This window comes from Sinocyclocheilus grahami, unplaced genomic scaffold, assembly GCF_001515645.1.
Source record: "Sinocyclocheilus grahami isolate Dianchi unplaced genomic scaffold, SAMN03320097.WGS_v1.1 scaffold37.1, whole genome shotgun sequence".
Taxonomy (NCBI): Eukaryota; Metazoa; Chordata; class Actinopteri; order Cypriniformes; family Cyprinidae; genus Sinocyclocheilus; species Sinocyclocheilus grahami.
The window spans coordinates 224,776-236,618 of record NW_015505216.1 but is presented as its reverse complement, the minus strand read 5'-3'; the positions used below and the strand labels follow the sequence as shown (position 1 = coordinate 236,618).

At 43.6% G+C, this 11,843-nt stretch overlaps 1 pseudogene; it reads left to right on the top strand.

The window, feature by feature from the left end:
• The window catches only part of LOC107581745 (glutamate receptor ionotropic, kainate 2-like), a 250,680-nt pseudogene that overhangs the window by 214,340 nt on the left and 24,497 nt on the right, over positions 1-11,843 (top strand).

The following is an 11,843-nucleotide window of genomic DNA, read 5'->3' as shown; positions in this document are numbered from 1 at the left end:
TATATATATATATATATATATATATATATATATATATATATATATATAGACTTTAGAATGATGTAACCTGTGCTAAAATGCTAATTCGTTTCAGGGTTTTGGCCTACAAAATACATCACTGGAAGAGAAAATGTCCACACAGGAGTCAACAACAGGCTCATATGCTTACTTTCACAAATCCAATACATCAATAATGTTGTGTGTTTTGTGTATGTTTCTCAGTGAAAGCTGATGGATGTTTCTTTTCATTCAAAAAGCTAGTTAAATATTTTCCATCTGGAACATATCCTTTTTTTATAAAAAAAAAAAAAAAAGTGCATCACTCCCACAATGACGTCTATTAATCAGAACCAACCAATTTTTCTACCATTTGTCTCAGAGTCAGAACAGATAATAAATTTGTTTCTTCTTCGTTCTCTTGTCATCTGTAACAATAAAAGCAACAGCGGAGAATGCTTTGGGTCTGATTGTAGTGTGTCGTAAATTAATCAAAGCCTCAGAACAGATCGAGAACCAAGAGCAGATTAAAGTAGTGCAATCTGTGAACACTTCAGCATGATCAAAGTATTCGACAAATCACTGCTAATCAATGCACACAATCTCAAATAAACCGAAATACACAGATAGGATCACAGTGATGTGGGAAGAATGATGTGAACATGAGAGATAAATACTAGAGAACTGACACTGGTGGACTTTCGTCACCTCAAAGGATTGTGGGGGTTTGTTCGGTATCAGGAAGCACAACCATCTTGTCAGACATGATCAAGTGTGTGTCTAAGTAATATTTTAGTACTAAAGACATCCTTCTAAAAATATGGGTGCCTTGCATTGTGAAAAATATTGTTCCATTTCGAGGGAACTTCGAACTGCATCCTCTAGGGGTCGCTATGGGGAACGCCTCAATGTGACCCATGTCTGAAGCATACATTCAAAACAACAACAACACGTTGGCCGGAGCAGCCTATGATGTCACTACCGGTGCGACCACAGTAAAAAGAGGCGTCAATCTGCGTCCACTGTGAGCGTTTTTCGATGAAAAAGCTCCGCTCTTGTCTGTCTCTCTTTTTGAGGAAGGAAGGGCAGCCGTCTGCTCCCCGCACTTCAGGACCCACCGCTGCTGAGGCACGGAGGAGAATGAGTTAATGGGGATCACAGGCGGATCTGGCCGATGAGTTTAAAGAGGGGCTTTCCCTCTCCTGCTCGTTGGCCGCGGACGAGGGTGAGCTGCTGGATGACTATGATGTGATTTCCCTAACATCATCTGATCCAGCGGCCAGTGCTCTGCTGGGTTCTGCCCAGGAAGAGCAGGAGATGTCTGAGGGGGGTGAAGAAGTTGAGACTGAGCCCTCCCAATCCTCCTGCCCTGCGTATAATGAGCTATTGGAGGTTATGGAACGTGCCACAGCGAGGCTCGACTTGCCGTGGAAGCGGGCCAGGAAGATGGCGCCGCGAGTTCGTCTCGACGAGCGTTATCTTTCTGACCATAGCCCCCCAGCTCAAGTGAGCCTTTCTTTTCTTCCTGATTTCCATACGGAGATCGAAAAGGAATGGAGGAGGCCGTTTTCCTCTCACATCCATACGAGTTATGCCAACATAGAAGGGATGGATGAAAGCGGCTATGAGAGGATGCCCCCTATAGAAGAAACGCTGGCTAGCTATCTCTCTGTGGGTGAGACATCCTCTCTCAAGGCTTCATCCTTGCTATCTAAGCCTCTTCAGGATACATCTCGCTTAAATGGCAGAGCATACGCAGCAGCAGGTCAGACTGTCGCTTTGTTGCACACGATGGCGGTGCTTCAGGCGTACCCGGCTGATCTGCTGAAAGACCTGGATTAAGGGCAGGGCCTTTCCCCTGACGAGGAAGCTGAGCTGCACTGCACCAGGGTTCTTGCTCTCCGTGCTACTAAGCAGGCCGCCTCTGCTATGGGCAGATCTATGGCGGCCATGGAAGTAACGGAGAGACATCTGTGGGTGAACCTGGCAGATATCGGGAAGACGCAGCAGCAGGTCAGACTGTCGCTTCGTTGCACACGATGGCGGTGCTTCAGGCGTACCCGGCTGATCTGCTGAAAGACCTGGATTAAGGGCAGGGCCTTTCCCCTGACGAGGAAGCTGAGCTGCACTGCACCAGGGTTCTTGCTCTCCGTGCTACTAAGCAGGCCGCCTCTGCTATGGGCAGATCTATGGCGGCCATGGAAGTAACGGAGAGACATCTGTGGGTGAACCTGGCAGATATCGGGAAGAAAGAGAAGGGCTTTCTCCTCGATGCTCCGGTTTCGCCTTCCGAACGTTTTAGTACCTCCGTCAAGACGGTGGTCGAGAAGTTTAGGGAGGCGAAGGCGCGCACAGCAACCTTCAAAACCTTCATTCCACGAAGGTCCAAGTCTGAGCGTGAACAATGGAGGGGTCCTGGCTCGTCTCGGTCTGAGGATCAGAGACGGGCACAGAAGGCTAGTGTCGTGACTCATGCCCCTCCCCGCCTGCTAGGAGGCTAGGAGGAAGCGCGAGTCATAGGCCGGTAGGCAAGACCTGAGGGAGGTGATCCAGACGAGGCATTCTCAATGCTCTCGTCCGGACCAGAGTAAGACCTAAACATCTACTCACCTCCCTCAGGGGGTTTAACTTCTGCCCTCATCATCCCCTTCCTAAATTCTCCTATAACCACCATCAACTCCACCTGACCAAGGTTAGGTAGGAACCTCCTGCGCCTGCACTGCAGTCTCTTATGCTGGACCTATGATGTTTTGGTTGGTTCTGTGTCTTACATAGAAACTACCTTACTGATGGTCCAGACTCAAGGCTTCTTCAGGCTTCGCCTCCTGAACGGAGCTCAAGCGCGGGAACCATGGTGGGTGAGAACGATCCATTTTTAAATAAATGCATTGCTGGTGGTTGTGTGAATCCTTCTGCTAGCATTCTTTGCAGTGTTGCCGGGACCTGTGTGTTTCTGTCCTTGTCTAGGGTAGGTCCTCGGTGAGCACCCCCGCTGCTGGACTCAGAGCCTTGGCTATCGACTTTTACGGTGATGACCTCGGAGTTGGAGTTCTCCTCTCACATTGAGAGTTGAGTTCTCTGTTTCCCAGAGCACCTGGAACCAGCAACATCAGGCGAACTAGGCCCTTCCTTTGCCTCCCTGATACGCTGAGTTTTTTTGGCTAAGCTTGCAGTACGCTTACCCATCAGGATTTCTACGAACATGCTGTCGGTCGAGCATCTGTCTCCCCCTCTTGGCTGAAAGCTGGGTGTTATGCTCCCTCAGCTAGGTAACTTACTGCTAGGCAGGCCAGCATTATGAACATGATGATGAGTCGGTGACTTCTCAGACATATTGTTCTATGGGATGCACCATTTCCATCTATGTGCGCTCTGTATATGCTATGGACTGCTCCCTCAGGGTGCCACGGTCACATAAGGTCTCTAGGTCTGTCTAGTAAACAGTCTCAAGGGCCCCTTAGTAATGGTATCTTTAAAATCCATGTTATGGTAAGTGCGCACATTAAGTCTCTGTGCACTTCCTAAAATCCACGCTGTGATAAGTTCGCACATCAATCATTTTGCGTTCTTTCTAAAAATCCTGTATGGTAGGGGTTACGCGCCTTTGAGTCGGTCAGGCCCCGGATCCACCTTGGGCACCACTCTACCTATGTATCATCAGTGATACCTACTTTAACAGGGTGTTGCTACTAGGGGTCTGTTGAGACAGTTCCTTCAGCAAGCTCATGCAGAGCAAGCGGTAGCCCCCTGGGTGACAGGCCAAGACCTAGTTACGATTCTAGGTGCTTGGTCGTATCCCCTTAAAGGAATCTCTTCCTGATTCCAAGCCTTTGTGCTCTACCCTGGGCCCAGGAGTCCTGGCCCTAACAGGTACGTTTATGGGGTATGTAGCTTAGGCCTTTGGCCGTAGGGGATAATATCATTGACAGCCGTCTAACCGTCCCTGGGGCAACTCCCTTAAAGCTTTGGTAGAGTTGGTACTTAGTGCTCTCCTGGGGTTTGGCATGCACTCCCCTCAGCATGGTGGCATGGGTATACCATTCCACATAACAACCCCTACACACAGGACACAGTTTGAAGTTCCCTCAAAAGGGAACGTCTCAGGTTATGTATGTAACCATGGTTCCCTGAGAAGGGAACAAGACACTGCGTCCTCTAGTTTCCTTGCCATGCTTCGGATGCAAGCTTCAGAAGAAGAAACAGATGACGTGTTCTCCCGGCGCCTCTTTATACTGTGGTCGCACCGATAGTGACATCATAGGCTGTCGCTGGCCAATGTGTTGTTGTTGTTTTGAATGTATGATTCAGACACGGGTCACATTGAGGCGTTCCCCATAGCGACCCCTAGAGGTCGCAGTGTCTCGTGTCCTTCTCAGGGAACCATGGTTACATAAGTAACCTGAGACGTTTTTATGGCATATGGTCCAATGGTAAGCTCTGTTCCAAAACCTAGTGGACTGCCTTCACAAAAATGCATATGCAAGTTGTATACAAGTTGAATAGTACAATACACCAATGAGAATAAATATTTATTTGGTTATTTATCACTTGAGGTTTTCTTTTCCTGCTCTTTCTTTCTGTCTATCTATCTCGGCCCCCTATGGTTTTGCCTCATCAGCAGGCGTAGTCTACATGTGCAATCGGCTGATTTGTCAAGGGTAACTCCAGAAGATTCTGATAGGCACTTGGCAAATCACCCAGTTGATCTAAAATATCGACCAGCCACAAAAAGTCATTACACACAATAATGGTAGGCAGGACCTTGAGTATGTGACTTAATTAGGTTTCAAATGCCATCAAATGTGTTCTCAGAGGCACAAAAAGACCTGAGTTTAAAATGGTTGAAGATTCTTTGCAATTATCTTGCTACTGACCTTAATATCTAAGTTGATTAGGGGTGTATTTGTAGTTCTACTGGAATAAGATGGTATTAATTTGCATGCTGTTGGTACACATTTCAGTTTTGGAGATTAGTCAGGATTAGTCATAAACAGATTTGTATGCTTCTGCCACAATTTGTGCCGTAGTAATCATGTAAAGGGGGCACAAATATGACAATTTAACCAATAGTTGTATGACTTCTCTTAAAAATATTATTTAGAAAAAATATCTGCATACGCTTTGTGTTCCCAGTAGGAGAGCAGTGTGAGCGAGAAAAGCTGGTATGTGGGTGGTTGATAATTCTATGTGATCTCATTTGAATTTGTAGGCATGCAACTTTAGAGACAAATATCTGTGAATCATTTGAGGTTCATAATAGTGAATTGAAAGACTTCATATGTTGAATACATTATATTACTTAAATGTTTATAATTAAATATGTCCACATTTATTTAATTTATTTTAGTATGTTAAATATTTTGACTTTTCTTTGTGATTTCTAAATACTGGTCAAAACCAATGTCAGTACAATGAGTGAAACACAATGCATGTAACAAACGTGATTTATATATTCCATGCTTATTCAGCATTGATGATTAAATTAATTCATGCAAAGAGTGCAAGTAATTTCACTTTTGTTAGCTTGTCTTGATTTCATTTACAAATAAATGTGTTATTAAAAAGGTAGGCTATTTCTCTGAAAAGACTTTAGAACTTGTCAGTATTTTGCTGTGCTGCTGTGTATTTCAGCATTTATTTCTTATTTTAGATTTATTATTAGATCATTTGTAGCTTTTGTTGTTGTTGTTGTTGTATTAAAGCTCAAATATTGTCTATTCTGTTTATTATTGAAATGTGCAAATGTAATGCCATAATGGAAGGAAAGCATATCATGTGTCAAGAAGCATTTATGTATTAAAATCTGATAATGAATTTGACTTCTTGTCCCAGAAAACAAAGATCTCCACGTATGATAAGATGTGGGAGTTCATGAGCAGTCGAAGACATTCAGTCATGGTGAAGAGCATCGAGGAAGGAATTGAACGTGTACTCACCTCAGATTATGCTTTCCTTATGGAGTCCACCACCATCGAATTTGTCACTCAGCGCAACTGCAACCTCACGCAGATCGGAGGCCTCATAGACTCCAAGGCCTACGGAGTTGGCACCCCAATGGGTAAGGCATATTTATCAGTCTTATTTGAATAATTTATCAGTTTACATTTACTTGACAACTGAACTGAATTTAAAACTGCATTATAGATTCATGTTTTAAGCTTGCACTGAATAAAATGGTAACATAAATTAACTGGATTCATTCAAGTCAAAAATTTGAATATTGCTGAATCAACCTAATAAACATGTTAAAGTATAGCACCAAAACTGCTTTATATTGGTTAAATCAGGTAGAAATATTTCTTTAAAGTAACACTTGCAGTTTACCACTTTTTGCAAAGAATATAATTTGTCAATATCTCATGTACTTCTTTTGTTATTTGGTAAATAACCATTTAATTAGTGGAATTCTTAACTTTACATCAAGATCTTACTCTATATTTTTTTCCTAAAATTTGCATTTGAAATATGATTGATATCTGGATGGTGTCACACTCAGGTGCACTCAAAACACTCACAAAGATGATGAAGGTAAAATTATCTTTAATATTCCACACAGAAGGTAAATCCACAAGAGGAAGGCTTAGCACATGTGAAAACATAGACAAGATCTGACAAACTAAGGCAGCACAGACAGGAACTTAAGTACACAGACAAATAAATATAATTAACTAGACACATGTGAACAGGATGAACTAATCAGACACGAGGGAAAACTAGGTAAAGGGAAACATGAGGAAAGAATACAAACTATGAGTCCATGATAGTGACAGTTCTCCCCCCTCCGGCCAGGCGCGACTTCGCGCTGTAACAAAAAGGAGGGATGGAGGGGACTTTGGAGGAGGACAAAGGGGCGGAGTTGGGATGGTAACAGGTGATGGCGAAGGGTAGGCAGGCGGATGACCAGGGCGGCAATGACGGAGGGAGGAGCCACGGAGGAATAAGGAGGAACCATGGTGAATTTGATGGAGGGAAGAGCCAGGATGGAGACAGGAGGAGCCAGGGCGGATCAGACAGAGGGAAGAGCCAGGATGGAGACAGGACGGATTGGAGCAGGAGGAGCCAGGCGGGACCCAGACCACAGCCAACATGACGGCCCACAGGGGAGCCAATGGAGGGAGGAGCCATGGTGGAGGAATGGCTGATGACTCCAGGGGCCGACCGACAGTGGTGGAGCAGGTGGGAGAGGAGCCCGGGGCGGAGACAGAGAGCCGATGAGTCAGGGCAACGGGGAGGATCTGGAGGGCCAAGGCAGAGCAGATGGCTCAGGCAACCGAGGAGTAGCCGGGGATCCGGAAGGCTGTGGTGGAGCCGGAGCGACAGAGGACCAAGGTGGAACTGGAGGGAGGGAGGAGCCCAACGGAGCCGGAGGAGTGGAGTCCTGAGGCGATGGCAGGTCGACGATTGAACAAGGTGGAGCCGGAGGGATGAGGGAGCCCGGCAGAGCTGGTGGACTGATGTGCCACGGCGGAGAGGAGGGAGCAAGGAGCCATGGTGGAGCCGCTTGGTCGACGGGCCGAGTCTGGAACTCGGAGAGTGGAGGCGGAGAAAAGGGATCTTCCAGCCACAACGCCGATGGAGACTGGCAGACCCGCGGCGAACCCACCTGAACAATGGTGGGCTGAGGGTGAGCAGAGGGGCTGACAGGGGACAGCGGAGGTGTTGGTGAGGACTGATGAAGAGGTGGTTGGAGAGGGAGGCTGGGTGGGAGTTTTGAGCAGTCCAGGGGTTGAGGGATGGTGTGTCCTGCCCACACACACCAAATGGCCACTCCCAGCACTGGGAGCACCAGAGATAGGGGAACGATCTCCTTGGTTGAGACAGGACAGGCAGACTGTTCAGGGCAGATAGACAGTTCAGACAGATGAGGGCAGACAAACATTTTGGGCACGACCTCCATGCTCGTGATGGGACAGACAGACAGTTCAGACCAGATGAACAGTTCATAAACGGCCTCCATGGCCATAACAGGACAGGAAGAGATTTCAGATGATGATGATGGAAGACTGGATAGTTCTGAATAAAAGTCTATTAAATCCCCTGAGTCCAGCTGCAGCTCACAGCGGTGGCTGTATAATCCACCGTATACTGTATAATCCTCTGTGGCAGGTATTGTTGCCGGCTCACGCACCTGGTCAGACGTTCCATGAGGCTCTGGCTCCGGGGCGATCCTCAGCTCTGTCGCTCCATTAGGCGATGGCTCGTCGGTCGAGGTGGGCGATGGCTCTCCGTCTGCGGTGGGCCCTGGCTGTTGCTCTGCACAGCGGGGTGGTATTTGGCAGGGCTCTGGGTTCGGAGTGGGGCTGGTGAGTTCCACATCAGCATGGTAGTCGATAAACTGGGATCCGTTTCTCATCAGTACCCACTACACAAAGGCAGCAAAATTCCCTCGAGGACAAGAAAAGAAACGAGGGGAAACATACGGCTTAATTTCCTGTTTGGTCGGATCTTCTGTCACACTCAGGTGCACTCAAAACACTCACGAAGATGATGAAGGTAAAATTATCTTTAATATTCCACACAGAAGGTAAATCCACAAGAGGAAGGATTAGCACACGTGAAAACATAGAAAGGATCTGACAAACTAATGCCGAGTTCACACTGCACGATTTTCAAAGACGTCGCATCACTGTTGGTTTCACACTGAACGACTATCTGGGGTAGCATTCAGTTGTTAGCAGGCACTTCAGCACAGACAGGAACTTAAGTTCACAGACAAATAAACATAATTAACTAGACACAGGTGAACAGAATGAACTAATCAGGCACGACAGAAAACTAGGTCAAGGGAAACATGAGGAAAGAAAACAAACTAAAAGTCCATGATATTGACAGATGGTACCTATAAACCACGTATAGCCCCAGAACAATGATTGCTAATGCTACTGCGGCTTTTCTATTTTCAATCAATATCTGAAAGAAAATTGCTGCTGCAGATATTGACTTCACTGCCCTAATCAATAATCAGTCATATATTTGCCAAGAGCTAAGCAAATCTGCATATTCAAATGAAAACTATTTATATTGTGCCAAAATACATAGTCTCAGCAGCATTACCTTTCAAAACAAATTTGTCGTACACCTCAACGAAAACATGAATCATTGAACAGTCTGACTGAAATGAGAAACACAGTCATTTATCAACACATCTCTGCCATGCAGAAGTGTATGCTGCGTCGACTCAAATCTTCATTTCATTTTGATTAATGACTGTCTGGCTCTGTCGGTGAAGGTGAAGCAGTTGAGGTTAGCATCTCTGAACGCCGCTTAGCGGCTCAGTGAATGTGCAGAAATGTGGACCCCGAGGCAAAGGTGCATGAAATAGACGAATGGATGAGATAAATAAATGAAAAGAGAAACTGTGAGGCGTTTCCCCCCCCTGTGCATAAGATTATCAGTCTCAGTAGCAGATTGTCTTAATCCGGTTATACATGCGGCTGCGGGCTGTGTCAGCAGTAGAAAAGTAGAAGAAGAAAAACTGTCCTCAGTGCGACTTGAGTCTGAAAACATCCAGAATTGTGCACGATACTGCTGTAAGACATCTTAACACAATGACCCTAAAAACACTACCCTTGTCACAGATCTGTAGAAGAGGGAATACGGTTTTCTATGATTTTCTTCACATTTCTTTGGACAAAATAAGCATGATACCATTTGAGAGAGAGAGAGAGAGTATTTTCATTTGCAGTGTTAGGCTTGTTACTAAAAAAAATAATAATAAAAAAATATATATATAACATTATTTTTTATTACTCATCACTGCTTTCAAATTTGTTATTACTTGGGTTATTACCCACCCAACAATGGCCCGTTCATGTCCAATTTCCAACTAGGAAACTCATGTTTACGATAATTCCGATAGAATGTGATTAATCTCATAAATTATATACATATTATATATATGTTGTCAATATTCACACAAGATTCTAGAAAGACTTTTGATAAAAGTTGAGAATAAAGTATATCAAGATCAAAGGGATGTGGGTGGACAAGCCTTGTAATGCAAGTGTGTGTAATGCCACAATTTACATTTGACAATAATGTTCTTGTCAAATTTTCTGACTAGTATGAAAATGGATCTAGAGATGAGAGGATTGCTGGATTTCAAATCAGTAGGAGTGAGGCAACAAAAGTAACATTGTATAGATATTTTATGGATGGTAACTGTAATATTGCTGAAATCGTATTTGTAGTTAGTTACCCTACTAGTTCCTGAGGAAAGTAATTATCACTAGTAATATGTTGCTTCCCCATGTTGCTTCAGCATGTGATCATATAGGAAATAAAACAGTGTGATCCATTGCATGCAGAATTGCTTTGGAAGGACCAAAATAACCAAGAATGGAAAAGACAACTTAATGTAAGGATCAAAAGCCTTTTGGCCACCTCTGAAGCCTGATTCCTCTACCTCAAGCACCAAGTCAATCAGCCTAATGAATGTAAACCGTTAGCTTTGTTTCACTCATTCAGTGTACTGCGTATGAACTGGTGTGTTGTGTTCAGTATTATGTGGCTTTGTGTAATATGTTCATTCAATTTTGAAGTAGAGATTAACCTGCCTGCAGATTGGACACTTGCCCAGAGGCTTCCCACTACCTGGCATATGCAACTAATTGTGCATGCATTATAGTAAAATATACGTTAAAATATATTCTTGTTCCAATTGGAATACCATACAAATAAGCTTTTGGTAAAGTTATACAAAACGTATGACGATGTTAAATGTAATGAGAAGGATGACATCATGTCCTAACTAGAAACGAAACAAGAAGTTTCCACACTGAAAGGGACAATGAAGCACACAACAACATAACAGCAAAAAGATTTTAGTAGTTTGGTCATTTACACAAAAATTGTCATCTAATACTCGCTTGTGTGCTGACTCTGTATTATTGTCATTCTTGCATGTAATACAAAAATAATTCCATACACAAATATATGTATTCCGTTTCCATATAAGAACATATATGAATCCTATTAGAAATTAAAATATATATTTTTAATATTGTTTAATTTATTAACATATAGTGTATATCTAGCCCATACACAAACATATATGTTTATATATGTGTAATACATTTTTAGACATATGTCATGTACATGTACAGTCGTGGTCAGAATTATTGGCACCCTTGGTAAATATGATCAAAGAAGACTGTGAAAATAAATCTGCATTGTTCATCATTTTGATCTTTTATTTAAAAATTTCACATAAATGTAACCTTTCATTGGAGAATAAGAATTTAAAATGGGGGGAAATATCATTATGACATAAATGTTTTTCTCTAATACACATTGGACACAATTAACGGCACCCTTTTATTCAATGCTTTTTGAAACCTCCATTTGGCATAAAAACATCTCTGAGTTTTCTCCTATAATGCCTGATGAGGTTAGAGAGCAACTGACAAGAGATCAGAGACCATTCCTTCATCCAGAATCTCTCCAGACCCTTCAGATTCCCAGCTCCATGATGGTGCTTCTCCTCTTCGGTTTACCACACAAATTTTCTATAGGGTTCAGGTCAGGGAACTGGAATGGCCATAGCAGAAGCTTGGTTTTGTGCCCAGTGACCCATTTTTGTGTTGTTTTTAAGGTTTGTTTTTGGATTATTGTCCGGTTGGAAGATCCAAACATGGCCCATTATAAGATTTCTAACAGAGTCAGTCACTTTTTGATTTTTGTATCTGTTGGTATATGATAGAATCAAAGATGCCATGTATCTAAACAAGTTGTCCAGGACCTCCAGCAGAAAAATAGGCCCACAACATTAAAAATACAGCAGTATATTTCATTGTACACATGGGGTACTTTTTATCCCTGTGTGCACCAAACCCATCTTGAGTGTT